We start from the raw sequence: 18,671 nt of genomic DNA, 5'->3' as shown, positions 1-18,671 counted from the left end.
ATCTAGAGGCATCGCAGATCCAGAAATTCAACTTGACCTTCTAGGAGATAAAAATCAGGACACGACATGAAAAGAAATGTTTCTGTTTGTTGAAACGAAAGAGGCGGGAAAGAGATCTGCGTCGAGACTCCTGGATATCCATTCTGTGGAAGCAGCTAGCAGTTATATGAGAACAAAACAGACATTCAGCAAAGCGTATCCAGATAATTGTTCATACTGTGGCAAACGCGGACATGGTGCCCAGCATATGGTCATAAGTGTGAACTTTGTAATCGTGAACACCATTTTGAAAACGTTTGCCGAAGCAAAGACAATATAAAACGTACATCCCGCCCTCAAGCCACAAGACCACATGATCATGAAATTGCTGTATTTGATGCCTTGTGTACGCTATCTGACCATTCTATGAACAAACAGAAGTTGAATACAAGTGATGAAGTGTACACACCTATTAACAGAGACAAATCAAATGCAAGTGATAAAGTGTGCTCAGTTAGAAAGAGTGACCACAATGTACCTATTGATCACCATGTGTATAATAGTCTGACTGATTCTTGGATCCGCCAAAATTCAAAGCCGCAACCATTTGTAAATGTGACTGTTCGAACTCTGCCTGCTGACTTCACTGCATTTGGTTTACATTCAAAGGTACGCCCTTGCACAGCTGTCATACCGGCAATGGCAGACACTGGATGCCAAAGCTGTTTAGCTGGACTTAAGGTTATTCACCGGCTAGGTTTACGTGAATCTGGTTTAATACCAGTGACTATGCGTATGCATACTGCTAACAACAACGGGATCAAAATCCTTGGTGCAACGTTACTACGCATATTTAGCAATGACTTCGAATGGAATGCAATTGAAACAAGACAGATGACCTACGTGACTGATTCTTCTGACAAGCTGTTTTTGAGCAAAGAGGTATGTGTTGCACCTGGAATCATCTCTGATGACTTCCCCGAAGTGCGTGTTCTGTCACAACATAGTGCTGCTGTCACCGATGAAAATACGACTGCCCCCTGTGAATGTCCTGAACGACGACAGCCTCCACCGCTTCCAAGAGCCTTACCATTCCCAGCCACGAATGAAAATCGTGAAAAGCTACAAGATTACCTTCTCAGGCACTATAAATCCAGCACGTTCAACACTTGTGAGCATCAGCCGCTGCCTCTCATGGACTGTCCACCAATGAAACTAATGGTTGATCCTGATGCCAAACCTGTCGCTCATCACACACCTGTACCGGTCCCCCTACATTGGCGAGATGCTGTCAAGGAAGGACTTGATCAAGATGTCCGCTTAGGTGGCATTGAGCCAGTTCCAGTAGGAGATCCAGTCACATGGTGCCACAGAATGGTGATTTGTGCCAAAAATAATGGGAAACCGAGGCGTACTGTTGACTTCCAAGCTCTCAACACTTATGCTACACGTGAAACTCACCATACACCTTCCCCGTTTCTACAAGCACCATCAGTTCCACCTGGAAAAAAGGAAACGGTCTTTGATGCGTGGAATGGTTACCACAGTGTCCCAATCCGTGAGGAAGATCGCCACTTAACCACCTTCATAACACCCTGGGGAAGATACCGTTACAAAACTGCACCTCAGGGTTATATCGCGTCGGGTGATGGTTACACTAGAAGATACGACGAGATTGTTGCTGATATTCCAAACAAGACCAAATGTGTTGATGATGCCTTGTTGTGGACTGACACCATTGAGGACAGTTTCTACGTGCTGTTCAGGATTTTCCTACACCGAAGAACATAACTGATGTTCGCTCTTGGTTTGGCCTTGTGAATCAGGTCTCATATGCGTTTAGCATGGCTGACAGGATGCTTTCATTCCGAAATCTTCTGAAACCAGGTACACCTTTTACATGGGATGACAACCTTCAGAAACTTTTTGAAGAATCAAAAACTGTGATTGCTAGCGAGATTGTAGAAGGAGTTAAGATCTTCGACCCAACCAAACCTACTTGCCTGGCTACGGACTGGTCCAAAACTGGAATTTAATTCTGGTTATTACAGAAACACTGTTCCTGTTCCAAAGTTGAGCCATTCTGCTGTCCCTCTGGATAGAAGATCACACTCGTTGGCAGCAGATTCACTAATCCAGCGGAGTCCCGTTACACACCGATTGAAGGGGAGGCTCTGGTGGTTGTAGATGCCCTTGACAAGTCCAGGTACTTTGTCCTCGATTGCTCTAATCTCATAATTGCCTTTGATCACAAACCACTTCTTAAGATCTTCAACGAGAGGGCACTGGAAGACATCTCAAATACACGTCTGCGCAACCTCAAGGAAAAGACTCTACGCTACGCTAAGTTCCAAATGATACACATCAAAGTGGTAAAGAATCGTGCTACAGACTGCTTATCGAGGCATCCCATCAACGAGCCTGTTAAACTTGTCTTACCTGATGATATTGCGACAGTAGATGCTGACTACTCTCATGAAGTTTACAGTTCCTCAGTCCTATCTGGTGTAAGAGCACATGACTACGAGCCGCAGGATACAGAAGAGTGTGTAGTGTCAGCTGCCACCACGTCCTTAAACACCCTTAGTGTAAAGTCAGTCACATGGGATAGAGTACGCGTTGCTATTGCTAGTGATACGGATTTACTTACTCTGACTGAACTCATTGAGTCTGGAATGCCAGAATTTCGCCACGAGATGCCAGAAGCACTGACGGATTTCTTCCAGTTTCGTAATTAACTATCCACGGTTGATGGAGTCATCATGTACAAAGACTGTGTCGTTATTCCATACTTTCTCAGAGACGAGGTTCTGGAGGCCCTCCATGCAGTCCATCAAGGAGTTTCGTCCATGATTGCGAGAGCTGAATCCTCAGATTTTTGGCCAGGTATCATACCTGCAATTACTGCTCTTCGTGCCATTTCAGTGTTTGTGTGCCGACTACTTCACTTACAGAGGACACAATTATTGTTGAGAGGTCATTCGGTGGTGCCGAAGCACTCGTCTCTTGTTTGAGGCTACTATCACACGTCAGTGTTTACAAGACTGGGGTGTCCATCATCGCCTATCTTCAGTGGCATTCCCTCACAGCAACTGCAGAGCGGAGATTGGTGTCAAGACAGTTAAGCGTCTTCTCATGAATAATACCACAGAATCTGGCAACATCGACACAGATGCATTTCAGCGAGCAATGTTACAATATCGTAATACACCGGATAGGGACACAAAACTATCCCCAGCCATGTGTATCTTCGGCCGCCCTATCCGAGACTTCATTCCGATTCCTCCAGGGAAATACAAACCACATGACACTTGGAACTCAACAGCCATTGCCCGAGAAGAAGCACTAAGAAATAGACATATGCGCTGTGCTGAACGACTGACTGAGCATACTAAGAGACTACCACCCCTTGCAGTAGGCGATCATGTCCGGATTCAAAATCAAATGGGTTCCCATCCCCGGAAATGGAACAAGACAGGCATGGTCATTGAGGTCCGCCAGTATGATCAATATATTGTGAGAGTGGATGGTTCCAGGCGGGTTACACTGCGCAACAGAAAATTTCTGCGTAAATACTTCCCAGTACAACTTCCAACACACATACTTACAATTGATGATGACATGGCGATTCCAACAGCTGTTCGGAGCCCTACAGGAAACATCCGTCTGCCTCCCAAGCCCGAGGAACCCAACTGTTCTGGTAGAGTTCAAACCCCAGCCGAAACTTAACTCATATCAACGCCTATTATACAAGAGCCAATTCAGACACCTTCCGTGTCTAAGCGAGATCAGATGCCCATCACGAACCTCCAAAAGTCGCCTGCAGCCCAGCATACTCGGTGCCAATTGACCTATGGTAGTACACCCATACCAGATAACCACCTGACCACTAGTCCGTATTCAACATGTCAGGAGCAGGCCATGCCGTCAACTGACCCGGCTTCAACACCTAGACGTTCTGGCAGGACAAGGCGCGCACCACAGTGGCTAACAGACTATATTATGCCATAGAAAAACGCCGGTATTGTGTAGTGGAAGAAACTATTTTATGGAACAAGTTTACGTGATACCAGATAATAATTATGGGAGTGAATTATTAACATAATCATCCTCTTGATTTAATTGTAGTGTATTTACAAGTTACAAAGACATTGTTAATAACACTGACAAACAGGACTGGTGTATTCTTCCACGTATAGAGACCGCTGACATAGTTACTACGCATAGTTATAATTTGTGTTTGTTCTACATTTTTTTTATATAAAATCAGTCTTTGACACTCTTTCATCAACATTTCAGGTCTAAAGACTTGGGGGGGGGAGATAGAGGATTACTAGATATATAATTAAGTGTTTGTCTATTTTCAGATCTTGATCATTGTCAATAGAAGTTATTACAGTGCTCAAGACAAATAGAGGCATTCTTATTTAATACAGATGAATGACAAGTACAATAATAAGTCAATCAACCAAAACCCTACTTCGACCTTATTTTATATCATTATGTTCGAACAAGGGTCGTAAAGATACAGCTAAACTTACATAAATATTTAAAAACCATAACAAATCACGCAAAACTAGTCTAGGAGCAATCTTGCTAATTCTTCAAAATATATTTTGTCCAATTAATACAAATTATATACTTCATTATGAATTATTCACGTCTGATTTCTCGTTAGTCGATGACTAGATTTATTTAATTATTATAAATAACCTCCAGTGAAAAATGTACGAAAAGCAACTTGCTACAAAGTTTTGAAACTTTGTGTAGCGGTCCCTTTTTGATCTTTAAACATTTAATTTCGAAGTTCAAAATAAGATCAAAATATTAAACAAAACATGTACAGTTCATTAAACGGTTTAATTTATGGCCGTTCAAAACTTCTTGCTTATGCTTGTCAAATAAGAATTATACTTTGAAAATATTTACCTTTTAGGTTTTTACATTGAGAATGGTTGTAATAAATTAGAGGTTGTTTACGCAAACTTGTTGTAAAGCAGGGTCAGTCTTAAAAGATCGATCAAGGCATAACATGTAAATTTACTAAAGATAAATACGTGTAAAATTCATCTAAAGAACTTTTCCATCTAAGTTAAATAACAGGTTTAAATGTTTAAATACGAACATCTTATGTATCCTATTCATCATGTCAACTTTTGAGAGGGCGGATGCGTGCATGTTGGGATTAGACTGTCTTCCTCAATTAAATAGAAAGGTTGTGAATAAGTAACGACTTAATCATAGAGGTAGCTGTAGAAACACCAATTTTGCTAGCAATGTTGCTAAATGTGCACAAAATACCATATAAAATATCATAACAATTTGAAAAATCCTGTCAAGTAAGCATTTCAACATCTGAATCGCAATGTGGTATGTGTAAAATAAATCCTATATATACTTTACATTATTTCCATATATAAAAACAATCAATGTGGGTTAGATAGGACAAGATACTGCCAGTATTAGGCCGATTGCTTAGAGCTTTGGTAACAACGATATTAACGTTATAGCGTTGTTACCTTGAAAATCTTACTGCTCTGGCCTCAATTTATTGATGCACATGTTATCTGCTTCATGTCTGAAAGTATCTGAGACAAATGTTTCAGCAATATGTGTTTATATGTCAATATTTGACTCTCCTAGAAACGCACATTTTCTTTGCATCTTGCCGTAGAAGTGACCGGTAGAGGACAAATTTTCCCACTCTTACTTGCAGGCTTGACTTACGTAAGCAATTTATTTTCTTAAATAGTAAGTTCGTTTTAAAACCCCGTCTCTCTGCAAAGCGACATAATAAAACATGCTTAGGAAAATAACTATCCGTCGCCAAACATATCAATCACCGCTTAATCAGATTGTTATACCGAACGTTTATTGTATTGCCTTCGAACGATTTGATGTTATACAATGTAAGACATAGCCCTAAAAAGCCTTATCGACAATCATAAGAGCACGGGTTGTATGTGAATACATAAGAGAAGATATTTGAGTATGGAACCATGTCTGCTGTCTTATTGTTTATGTGCATTTATGTATTTTAGAGATACATCTCTTCGTTTACATATTCATCAAATGATGTCCAATTCTTCATTTGTAAACTCTTATTTGCATTGCAATATTATGCGACTGTCTTTTATCTGTATTCGCAGACGAATGTAAAGCTCGGTGAAACAAATATATTTATATACAAGTACAATTGCTCCGCTAACATGAAATGCATTTGACTGCGTTTTTTATCATAACTACATTTTCATAGTTATATCTTTAAATATCCTACCGATATCCTTGTTCTATTTCTCAATCATATCAAAAGAAGGAATATTTCCATAAACAATCTTTATAGTAGTGACCGTCGAGATGAGCTCACAACATTTCTGGTTTCATGTGATTTGAATGTGTACGATATTATTTACTAAATAAAACAACATTAACTTGCAAAAATGAATACATCGGACTATGCTGTTTTATTGTGTAAGCTCTCAAAGTTTAACAGTTGTGTCATATCTGATGAGTTTAACAAAGATTCCTATTCTACCTGACCTACAAATGGGGTTTTTCCTTACGAATTTTGGAGACACATATATGTTAATAATGTCACAATTATCAAGTTTAGTTTCAGGACCTTCTACAATATCGTTCTTTGGAACAGTATAAGTTAATTCGGAAATATTTTCGGCGTTCCTGGGTCGGCATTACTACTAAATCATTGAGGCCATCTCATCTATTGTCTTCTCCTACACATCCAATTTACAGTGTGTGTTTACCACGTGAGATATAACATCATAAATGCTACGTCGAAAGGCAGCATTTTCCATTTGTAATGGTGAAGGAATAGTTATATAAGTTGTCATTGTTTACAGTCTTTATTCGAAGCAAAATGTTGCTTTTCGTAGTATTTATGACGCAATTAAGTACGTGGTATGCACACACTGGTATACTTCGCACATCAATTAAATTAGGTTGTCTAATTGTCACGTGCACCGCCTTCTCCGTTTCCCATGTTTAAATCGAGGGCTGGTAATAATAATAATAATAATAATAATTATAATAATAATAATAATAATAATAATAATAATGTTTTATGTATTTCTGTCTTATTAAAAACAAAACATGGTTATAAACACGTAAAATTGAACTCATCCTCAAAATCAAAATGGTTACAGCTATGACAATAACATTTTTACGTATTATACACATCCACAGTTTCCAATAAAAAGGGTTTAATTATCAACGATGTCTAGTGTTGTGGACAGTTAATAATATTATGAGTTGAAGAGTTATTGAAAGCAGCATATAAAGTTTAGTTCGATGTCTTAAATTTGTCTTTTTTTAATGATTTCGTAGCTAATGCTGGTTTCATACAGTTCAATATTTTGTATCTGATTTTGAGTACGCTAAGTTAATTTGAACTTATTAATGTTATGCGACTACAATGTTTTGTACTTTCTTAAAAGTTGCTGTTTGCATCCATTTCATGTTGCTATGTTTGACAACGCTAGGCTTGGGTTGGGATGAAGCTTTCTTACACGAAAGGCCATGCAAGATACAAATTATCATCTTACGAGGGAAGGTCATGTTCATGGTTGTCAATTTCTTTGTCAGTGCTTCTCATTATTTCCTGATATCTTCTGGATAAAGATATTTTAACCATTTTCGAAGAATGGGATTTTACTGAAGTGTTGGCAGTTTTATGATTAACCTTTAGGAATGGCGATTTTGTTATTAAATGTAATCGTTTCTTGGCTGTTGAATTTCTTTCACTATGAAAGTACATGGGACGGGTTTGGCTGAAGTGTATTTTGCCTTCTATTTTAGTGTATATATTACTTCTTCCATTTAAGTTATCCATCTTTGTAACCATTTGGTGAAACTACAGAGAGACACTGGTTAATTCGAAGTCTCCCTTTGATGGCCTTCAGGCAACATAAATTGAACATTTTTAAATCGATCAAATTGATGTTATTTCATACCATGAATAAGAGTTTTAGATTGTATACATTCTCTTCACAAATGAGAGAGCAATACAAACTATAAAATAGACAAGAATAAACATGTTCTGATAAGTTAGTTAAGCATACCGATTAAACATAACATAACATAACATAATATTTATTCAGCATTAAATGACATATCATCTACAGCCAAAATGCAAAACATATGAAATAAATCATATGAAACAAATCATCGTGAAGAGCAAAGACATAGTCAATAAAGAAGTATACTATATATCTTATCAATTTTCAACATAATTAGGTTCTCGATCGTAACAAAAATGTATGATATAGATATTAACTAACACAGTGCATAGTTTTTCCGCAGTCTGAGGACAAAAGGGTAATAAATTTTTGTTTTGTTGGCCAATGGCAAAAGTATGGTTTAAAGAATTGTTTTCGTAGATTGTGATAGTTTGGACATACTAAAAGAAAGTGATATTCATTTTCGATGGCATTCATATTACAAAAGGTACATATTCTATCTGTTCTTGGGATGTTATGATGTCTTCCCGTTTCGATTAATAGGTCATGTGAGGAAACTCGAAATTTTGTAAGGGCAATTCTATATTTATTTATGTGTATACTATCTAGATATATTTCGTGCTTGAGTTCATTTTTATACCAGCGATATGTTTCTAGTCTGTTTGAATCATTAATATCTGTATGCCACGACTGTTTATAAATATCAATCATTCTTTGTCGTATTTTTAAACATAGTCAGCTTTATTTAGATAAGAAGAAGTTCACGTAAACGGCAGCACATATAACATTCACGTTTACAACAGCATTTCTTGTAAATTCGATATTAATTGAAAAAACTAAAATGACATTTAAGGAACAATTCGTTTTATGAAAGTATTAAGGAAAACTAACTTTTTAACGCATGTCTGATTTCTGAACTATTACTAATGACTAAGAAATGTGTACAAAACAAAGAATCACGGCGCACACAGCGTTGCATCGTTCTACAAAATTCCGTGGAGTTGAAATGTTGGCCAAGGATTGCATCGTTAAAATACAAGCAAATCTAAAGTATTTTAAACGTGTAGAAGCAGAAAATATCATAGTATTTTATAGGTTAAGAAATATTTTCCTATCTTTTCTCTAAAAAAAGTTATTTAGGAATTACTGTCACTTTCTTGCTTGTTTGCATCGTTTTTGAACCGTGGTGACACATGTGAGAACCCCGTTGAAGTCACGTGATTCCTCACCCTGTTAATGGAGGAGAGGGACTATGTCTGCGGGGGGGGGGGGGGGGGGGTCTAAACAATAACGCGGTGTTTACAAACAAGAAATATAATATAAACTGAAAAAGTCGCTTGGTTCATTGTCATTATTCATTATTTAACTTAATCCTTTTATAAACGTATAGCTTATTTTCACAACGTTGACCTGCCAGGTGACCAAAATACCTGCTTCGATTTCATTTAAGGTATTCGATACACAAGTATGTGAATTACCTCCAAAGTAATTTGCGTCAGAACATCTTAATTAATTAAAGATGTCTAAAATTTCACATGCACTACATTCACGATTCCGAGTAATGAGCTTTTAAAGGACAATAGTGCCTTGAGGTCAAGTCTTGTATCAAGGTCGAATCAGAGGAAAGACATTGTGTAAGAAATCTTGGGGGAGGGGATTTATTAGTCTTTTAGAAAAAGAGTTAATGAAGGGTACTGCACCCTGTCTTTCTTCGGTCCTCATGGAGTACAGCATGTGCACCCTTCTGCCATGATATAGTTAAATGCTTAAGACAGATAAAGATTTATTTCCCTTTGATTTAACTTTTGTTATGAATATCAATACATGGCATTAGGGGCCAATCGTTGTAATAACAAGACAAGCGAGTATATGCAACAACACAGTTGTAGGCAAAAGGTTTATCATTTTATTTACCAAACAAAAAACATCGAATATTTGAATACCGACTATGACATTCGAATATCTAACGTTCGATCGAATATTCGAATTCGATTGCATCCCTAAAATGCATGCATGTATTGTGTTGTTACCTATTCATACCTGATCATACAATTTCCAGATAAAACTCATATGGGGTTTAGCCTCATTCGGTAATACTAAATCAATCTCCTTCTAACTACTTAATTATTTAGAACCCAATTTCTTTAAGCTACTTTCTTCACATATAATGATACAATACGTTCATTATAACTGGCAACGATAGAAGCAGGACTGATTAAAGTTGTCTTAATGTTTACATCCATGTTCTTTGCAGCTCTTAGTAATAACACTCTAAAGACACTTACGTGGGTGCAAATGTATCTGTGTGAAGCTTTGTACTCCTACAATAGTTTTTTTATACCTTTGAACTCATAATTCACTGATCGTTCCAAAGCGGTAACCTTTGCTTAAATATATGTTTATATGCTTGCGATATATGTCTGTAGTATGTTTAATGTGGTGTGTCGGTGTTGTTTAAAAGACAAGTATAAGTGTCTGTTGGGCTTGGCCTAGGGCCTTTAAACAGTGAAATCCTAATTTGTTTGGATACTTGAAGTTCTTTAAAGATCAATTACGGCTTAAAAAAACGCTTTCATTTACTGAAGATAAATTATGTAAGTTCCAACTAAATTACCTTTACCTTAAATCAAGTTTCAAGTTTCAAGTTTATTCGGGAAACTCATGTCATACATGCACGACAAAATGAGAATTGCAATGAACATATTATATAGTTACACATAAAGAGGCTTTGTAAAATGAACTTCAACCATAATATTATAATTAACATCATGGCATAAAGAGGAGTACATTATATTCTAAATCAAAATAAACGGTTTCAGTTTATATATGCGGAAACCATCTGTATTCTCTATTCCGTGTTAAAATATGAAGGGTGGCTGGCGATTGCAAAAGTGTATTCTATTGTATTTAAGAATAATTGTGAATGAAATCTCTCACGCTACAGTGTTTAATTACCTTTGAATATTTGCAACCAACCTTGTCCAAATTATATAGTTCATTTGATACGATGCCCAGTTCTATCACTTTCATATATCCCTTATACACATAGCCAGTAAGCAGATTAAATTTGTGTTAAAAGTTTTTTTATGATATTTTATTCCATTGAAATGCAATATTCAAAACTACGCGGCATTTAGAGACGAAAGACGAAGAGAACGCAAATTTGCTTGCTTCTATATTATGTAAAATGTTATCATTTTATGTGCACATAACTCCCCTTTCGTCATATTTCATGTCATGCTAAAGTCATTTGCCTGCACATGTGAGCTATGTGTTCGTGATGATTACATAAAGAATGCTAAAACGAGGATAGCACACTAAGTTATAACTGATTTGGTCATCTAAAATACTAAGGTCACCTGTTGGAAACTCCTGTCTTTTATCAAGCTACAGACCACACACACACATCAACACAGCTTGATCAATCAATGATGGACTTACTGCCTTGGACACGATCAGTAAAACTCGACTTCACTGGAATACAAGTTCACCGGGTATCAAAACTTGTCGTTACCATTAGCAGTTATTACAAAATGAAACATACATGTATAAGGATCATCGGAGCCAGCATCAATTTGACAACAATCAAGAATAAAGTAAAACTAACATATTGAACTAACATATTGAAAGTTTATCATGTGCCACAACTACGATAATGTTATATTTGCTAATTCCATGTTGTTTTTACCGGTATGATCTGATAGTCTCTCGCTTTGACGTTTTAGTCTGTCCTCTGTTCACTACTGGAGACATAGTGTCTTCTCCAAACGGAATTAGTATTATGGTTTCACCTTATTATGACCCGCACACAAGATTGGTCTATCATAGAACATTAAAACAATTAACTCGGTCATCTGTGCATATACAGATGAATGACAAGTACAATAATAATAATAAAAACCAAAACCCTACTCCGACCTTATTTTATATCATTATGTTCCAACAAGGGTCGTAAAAGATACAACTAAACATAAATATTTAAAAACCATTACAAAGAACGCAAAACTAGTCTAGGAGCAATCTTGCTAATTCTTCAAAATATATTTTGTCCATTTAATACAAATTATATATTTCATTATGAATTATTCACGTCTGATTTCTCGTTAGTCGATGACTAGATTTATTTAATTATTATAAATAACCTCCAGTGAAAAATGTACGAAAAGCAACTTGCTACAAAGTTTTGAAACTTTGTGTAGCGGTCCCTTTTTGATCTTTAAACATTTAATTTCGAAGTTCAAAATAAGATCAAAATATTAAACAAAACATGTACAGTTCATTAAACGGTTTAATTGATGGCCGTTTAAAACTTCTTGCTTATGCTTGTCAAATAAAAATTGAAAATATTTAGGTTTTTACATTGAGAATGGTGGTAATAAATATGAGGTTGTTCACGCAAACTTGTTGTAAAGCAGGGTCAGTCTTAAAAAGATCAATCAAGGCTTAACATGTAAAAGATAAATACGTGTAAAAATCAACTAAAGCACTTACGATCTAAGTTAAATAACAGGTTTAAATGTTTAAATACGAACATCTTATGTATCCTATACATCATGTCAACTTTTGAGAGGGCGGATGCGTGCATGTTGGGATTAGACCGTCTTCCTCAGTTAAATAGAAAGGTTGTGAATAAGTAACGACTTAATCATAGAGGTAGCTGTAGAAACACCAATTTTGCTAGCAATGTTGCTAAATGTGCACAAAATACCATATAAAATATCATAACAATTTGAAAAATCCTGTTTAGTAAGCATTTCAACATCTGAATCGCAATGTGGTATGTGTAAAATAAATCCTATATATACTTTATATTATTTCCATATATAAAAACACTATGAGTGTTTATCAATGTGGGTTAGATAGGACAAGATACTGCCGGTATTGGGCCGATTGCTTAGAGCTTTGGTAACAACGATATTAACGGTATATCGTTGTTACCTTGAAAATCTTACTGCTCTGGTATTTATTGATGCACATGTTATCTGCTTCATGTCTGAAAGTATCTGAGACAAATGTTTCAGCAATATGTGTTTATATGTCAATATTTGACTCTCCTAGAAACGCACATTTTCTTTGCATCTTGCCGTAGAAGTGACCGGTAGAGGACAAATTTTCCCACTCTTACTTGCAGGCTTGACTTACGTAAGCAATTTATTTTCTTCAATAGTAAGTACGTTTTAAAACCCCGTCTCTCTGCTAACGACATAATAAAACATGTTTAGGAAAATAACTATCCGTCGCCAAACATATCAATCACCGCTTAATCAGATTTTAATACCGAACGTTTATTGTATTGCGATTTGATGTTATAAAATGTAAGACATAGCCGTAAAAAAGCCTTATCGACAATCATAGGAGCACGGGTTGTATGTGTTAATACATAATAGAAGATGTTTGAGTATGGAACCATGTCTGCTGTCTTATAGTTTATGTGCATTTATGTATTTTAGAGATACATCTCTTCGTTTACATATTCATCAAATGATGTCCAATACTTCATTTGTAAACTCTTATTTGCATTTCAATATTTTGCGACTGTCTTTTATTTGTATTCGCAGACGAATGTAAAGCTCAGTGCAACAAATATCTTTATATACAATTACAATTGCTCCGCTATCATGAAATGCATTTGACTGCGTTTGTTATCATAACTACATTTTCATAGTTATATCTTTTAATATCTTACCGATATCCTTGTTCTATTCCTCAATCATATCAAAAGAAGGAATATTTCCATAAACAATCTTTATAGTGGTGACCGTCGAGAGGAGCTCACAACATTTCTGGTTTCAGGTGTTTTGAATGTGTACGATATTATTTACAAAATAAAACAACATTAACTTGCAAAAATGAATACATCGGACTATGCTGTTTTATTTTTTAAGCTCTCAAAGTTTAACAGTTGTGTCATATATGATGAGTTTAACAAAGATTGCTATTCTACCTGACTTACCAATGGGGTTTTGCTTACGAATTTTGGAGACACATATATGTTAATAATGTCACAATTATCAAGTTCAGTTTCATGACCTTCTACAATATCGTTCTTTGGAACAGTATCAGTTAATTCGGGAATATTTTCGGCGTTCCTGGGTCGGCATTACTACTAAATCATTGAGGCCATGTTATCTTTTGTCTCTCCTAAACATCCAATTTAAAGTGTGTGTATACATCGGGATAAATTACGTCATATGCTTCGTCGGAAGGCAGCGTTTTTCATTTATAATGGTAAGGACTAGTAATATAAGTTATCTTTGTTTACAGTCTTTATTCGAAACAATATGTGGCTTTCCGTAGTAGTTATGATGCAATTAAGTATGTGGTATACACACACTGATATACTTCGCACATCAATTAAATTAGGTTGTCTAATTGTGCACCGCCTTCTCCGTTTCCCATGTTTAAATCGAGGGGTGGTAATAATAATAATAATGATAATAATAATAATAAGAAGAAGAAGAAGAAGAAGAAGAAGAAGAAGAAGAAGATGAAGAATGTTTTATGTATTTCTGTCTTATAAATAACAAAACATGGTTATAAACACATAAAATTGAACTCATCCTCAAAATCAATATGATTACAGCTATGACAATAACATTTTTATGTGAAATATAATACACATCCACAGTTTCCAATAAAAAGGGTTGAATTATCAACGATGTCTAGAGTTGTGGACAGTTAATAATATTATGAGTTGAAGAGTTATTGAAAGCAGCATATAGAGTTTAGTTCGATGTCTTAAATTTGTCTTTTTTCAATGATTTCGTAGCTAATGCTGGTTTCATACAGTTCAATATTTTGTATCTGATTTTGAGTACGCTAAGTTAATTTGAACTTATAAACGTTATGCGACTACAATGTTTTGTACTTTCTTGTTTAAAAGTTGCTGTTTGCATCCATTTCATGTTGCTATGTCTGACAACGCTAGGCTTGGGTTGGGATGAAGCTTTCTTTCACGAAAGGCCATGCAGGATACAAATTATCATCTTACGAGGGAAGGTCATGTTCATGGTTGTCAATTTCTTTGTCAGTGCTTCTCATTATTTCCTGATATCTTCTGGATAAAGATATTTTAACCATTTTCGAAGAATGGGATTTTACTGAAGTGTGGGCAGTTTTATGATTAACCTTTAGGAATGGCGATTTTGTTATTAAATGTAATCGTTTCTTGGCTGTTGAATTTCTTTCACTATGAACGTACATGGCACGGGTTTGGCTGAAGTGTATTTTGCCTTCTATTTTAGTGTATATATTACTTCTTCCATTTAAGTTATCCATCTTAATTAATTAAAGATGTCTAAAATTTCACATGCACTACATTCACAATTCCGAGTAATGAGCTTTTAAAGGACAATAGTGCCTTGAGGTCAAGTCTTGTATCAAAGTCGAATCAGAGCAAAGACATTGTGTAAGAAATCTTGGGGGAGGGGATTTATAAGGATATTAGAAAAAGAGTTAATGAAGGGTACTGCACCCTGTCTTTCTTCGGCCCTCATGGAGTACAGCATGTGCACCCTTCTGCCATGATATAGTTAAATGCTTAAAACAGATAAAGATTTATTTCCCTTTGATTTAACTTTTGTTATGAATATCAATACATGGCATTAGGGACAAATCGTTGTAATAACAAGACAAGCGAGTATATGCAACAACACAGTTGTAGGCAAAAGGTTTATCATTTTATTTACCAAACAAAAAACATCGAATATTTGAATACCGATTATGACATTCGAATATCTAACGTTCGATCGAATATTCGAATTCGATTGCATCCCTAAAATGCATGCATGTATTGTGTTGTTCCCTATTCATACCTGATCATACAATTTCCAGATAAAACTCATATGGGGTTTAGCCTCATTCGGTAATACTAAATCAATCTCCTTATAACTACTTAATTATTTAGAACCCAATTTCTTTAAGCTACTTTCTTCACATATAATGATACAATACGTTCATTATAACTGACAACAATAGAAGCAGGACTGATTAAAGTTGTCTTAATGTTTACATCCATGTTCTTTACAGCTCTTAGTAATAACACACTTTAAAGACACTTACGTGGGTGCAAATGTATCTGTGTGAAGTTGTGTGCTCTTACAATAGTTTTTTATACCTTTGAACTCATAATTCACTGATCGTTCGGTAACCTTTGCTAAAATATATGTTTCAATGCTTGCGATGTATGTCTGTAGAGTGTTATATGTGGTGTGTCGGTGTTGTTTAAAAGACAAGTACAAGTGTCTGTTGGGTTTGGCCTAGGGCCTTTAAACAGTGAAATCCTAATTTGTTTGGATACTTGAAGTTCTTTAAAGATCAATTACGGCTTAAAAAAACGCTTTCATTTACTGAAGATAAATTATTTAAGTTCCAACTAAATTACCTTTACCTTAAATCAAGTTTCAAGTTTCAAGTTTATTCGGGAAACTCATGTCATACATGCATGACAAAATGAGAATTGCAATGAACATATTATACAGTTACACATAAAAAGGCTTTGAAAAATGAACTTCAACCATAATATAATAATTAACATCATGGCATAAAGAGGAGTACATTATATTCTAAATCAAAATAAACGGTTTCAGTTTTTATATGCGGAAACCATCTGTATTCTCTATTCCGTGTTAAAATTTGAAGGTTGGCTGGCGATTGCAAAAGTGTATTCTATTGTATTTAAGAATAATTGTGAATGAAATCTCTCACGCTACAGTGTTTAATTACCTTTGAATATTTGCAACCAACCTTGTCCAAATTATATAGTTCGTTTGATACGATGCCCAGTTCTATCACTTTCATATATCCCTTATACACATAGCCAGTAAGCAGATTAAAATTGTGTTAAAAGTTTTTTATGATATTTTATTCCATTGAATGCAATATTCAAAACTACGCGACATTTATGGCCGCAGACGAAGAGAACGCAATTTTGCTTGCTTCTATATTATGTAAAATGTTATCATTTTATGTGCACATAACTCCCCTTTCGTCATATTTCATGTCATGCTAAAGTCATTTGCCTGCACATGTGAGCTATGTGTTCGTGATGATTACATAAAGAATGCTAAAACGAGGATAGCACACTGAGTTATAACTGATTTGGTCATCTAAAATACTAAGGTCACCTGTTGGAAACTCCTGTCTTTTATCAAGCTACAGACCACACACAAATCAACACAGCTTGATCAATCAATGATGGACTTACTGCCTTGGACACGATCAGCAAAACTCAACGTCACTGGAATACAAGTTGACACGGTATTAAAACTTGTCGTTACCTTTAGCAGTTATTACCAAATTAAACATATAGGTCTCATCAGAGCCAGCATCAATTTGAACAATCAAGAATAAAGTAAAACTAATATATTGAACTAACATATTGAAAGTTTATCCTGTGCCACAACTACGATAATGTTATATTTGCTAATTCCATGTTGTTTTTACCGGTATGATCTGATATTCTCTCGCTTTGACGTTTTAGTCTGTCCTCTGTTCACTACTGGAGACATAGTGTCTTCTCCAAACGGAATTAGTATTATGGTTTCACCTTATTATGACCCGCACACAAGATTGGTCTATCATAGAATATTAAAACAATTAACTCGGTCATCTGTGCATATAAAAATGAATGACAAGTACAATAATAATAATAAAAACCAAAACCCTACTCCGACCAAATTTTATATCATTATGTTCGAACAAGGGTCGTAAAAGATACAACTAAACATAGATATTTAAAAACCATAACAAAGAACGCAAAACTAGTCTAGGAGCAATCTTGCTAATTCTTCAAAATATATTTTGTCCATTTAATACAAATTATATACTTCATTATGAATTATTCACGTCTGATTTCTCGTTAGTCGATGACTAGATTTATTTAATTATTATAAATAACCTCCAGTGAAAAATTGTACGAAAAGCAACTTGCTTCAAAGTTTTGAAACTCTGTGTAGCGGTCTCTTTTTGATCTTTAAATATTTGATTTCGAAGTTCAAAATAAGATCAAAATATTAAACAAAACATGTACAGTTCATTAAACGGTTTAATTTATGGCCGTTCAAAACTTCTTGCTTATGCTTGTCAAATAAGAATTATACTTTGAAAATATTTACCTTTTAGGTTTTTACATTGAGAATGGTTGTAATAAATTTGAGGTTGTTTACGCAAACTTGTTGTAAAGCAGGGTCAGTCTTAAAAAGATCGATCAAGGCATAACATGTAAAATTCAACTAAAGCACTTTTCCATCTTAGTTAAATAACAGGTTTAAATGTTTAAAAACGAACATCTTATGTATCCTATACATCATGTCAACTTTTGAGAGGGCGGATGCGTGCATGTTGGGATTAGACTGTCTTTCTCAATTAAATAGAAAGGTTGTGAATAAGTAACGACTTAATCATAGAGGTAGCTGTAGAAACACCAATTTTGCTAGCAATGTTGCTAAATGTGCACAAAATACCATATAAAATATCATAACAATTTGAAAAATCCTGTTTAGTAAGCATTTCAACATCTGAATCGCAATGTGGTATGTGTAAAATAAATCCTATATATACTTTACATTATTTCCATATATAAAAACAATCAATGTGGGTTAGATAGGACAAGATATTACCAGTATTGGGCCGATTGCTTAGAGCTTTGGTAACAACGATATTAACGTTATAGCGTTGTTACCTTGAAAATCTTACTGCTCTGGTCTCAATTTATTG

This window comes from Mya arenaria, chromosome 7 (assembly GCF_026914265.1).
Source record: "Mya arenaria isolate MELC-2E11 chromosome 7, ASM2691426v1".
Taxonomy (NCBI): domain Eukaryota; kingdom Metazoa; phylum Mollusca; class Bivalvia; order Myida; family Myidae; genus Mya; species Mya arenaria.
Note: the sequence above shows the minus strand (reverse complement) of the source record.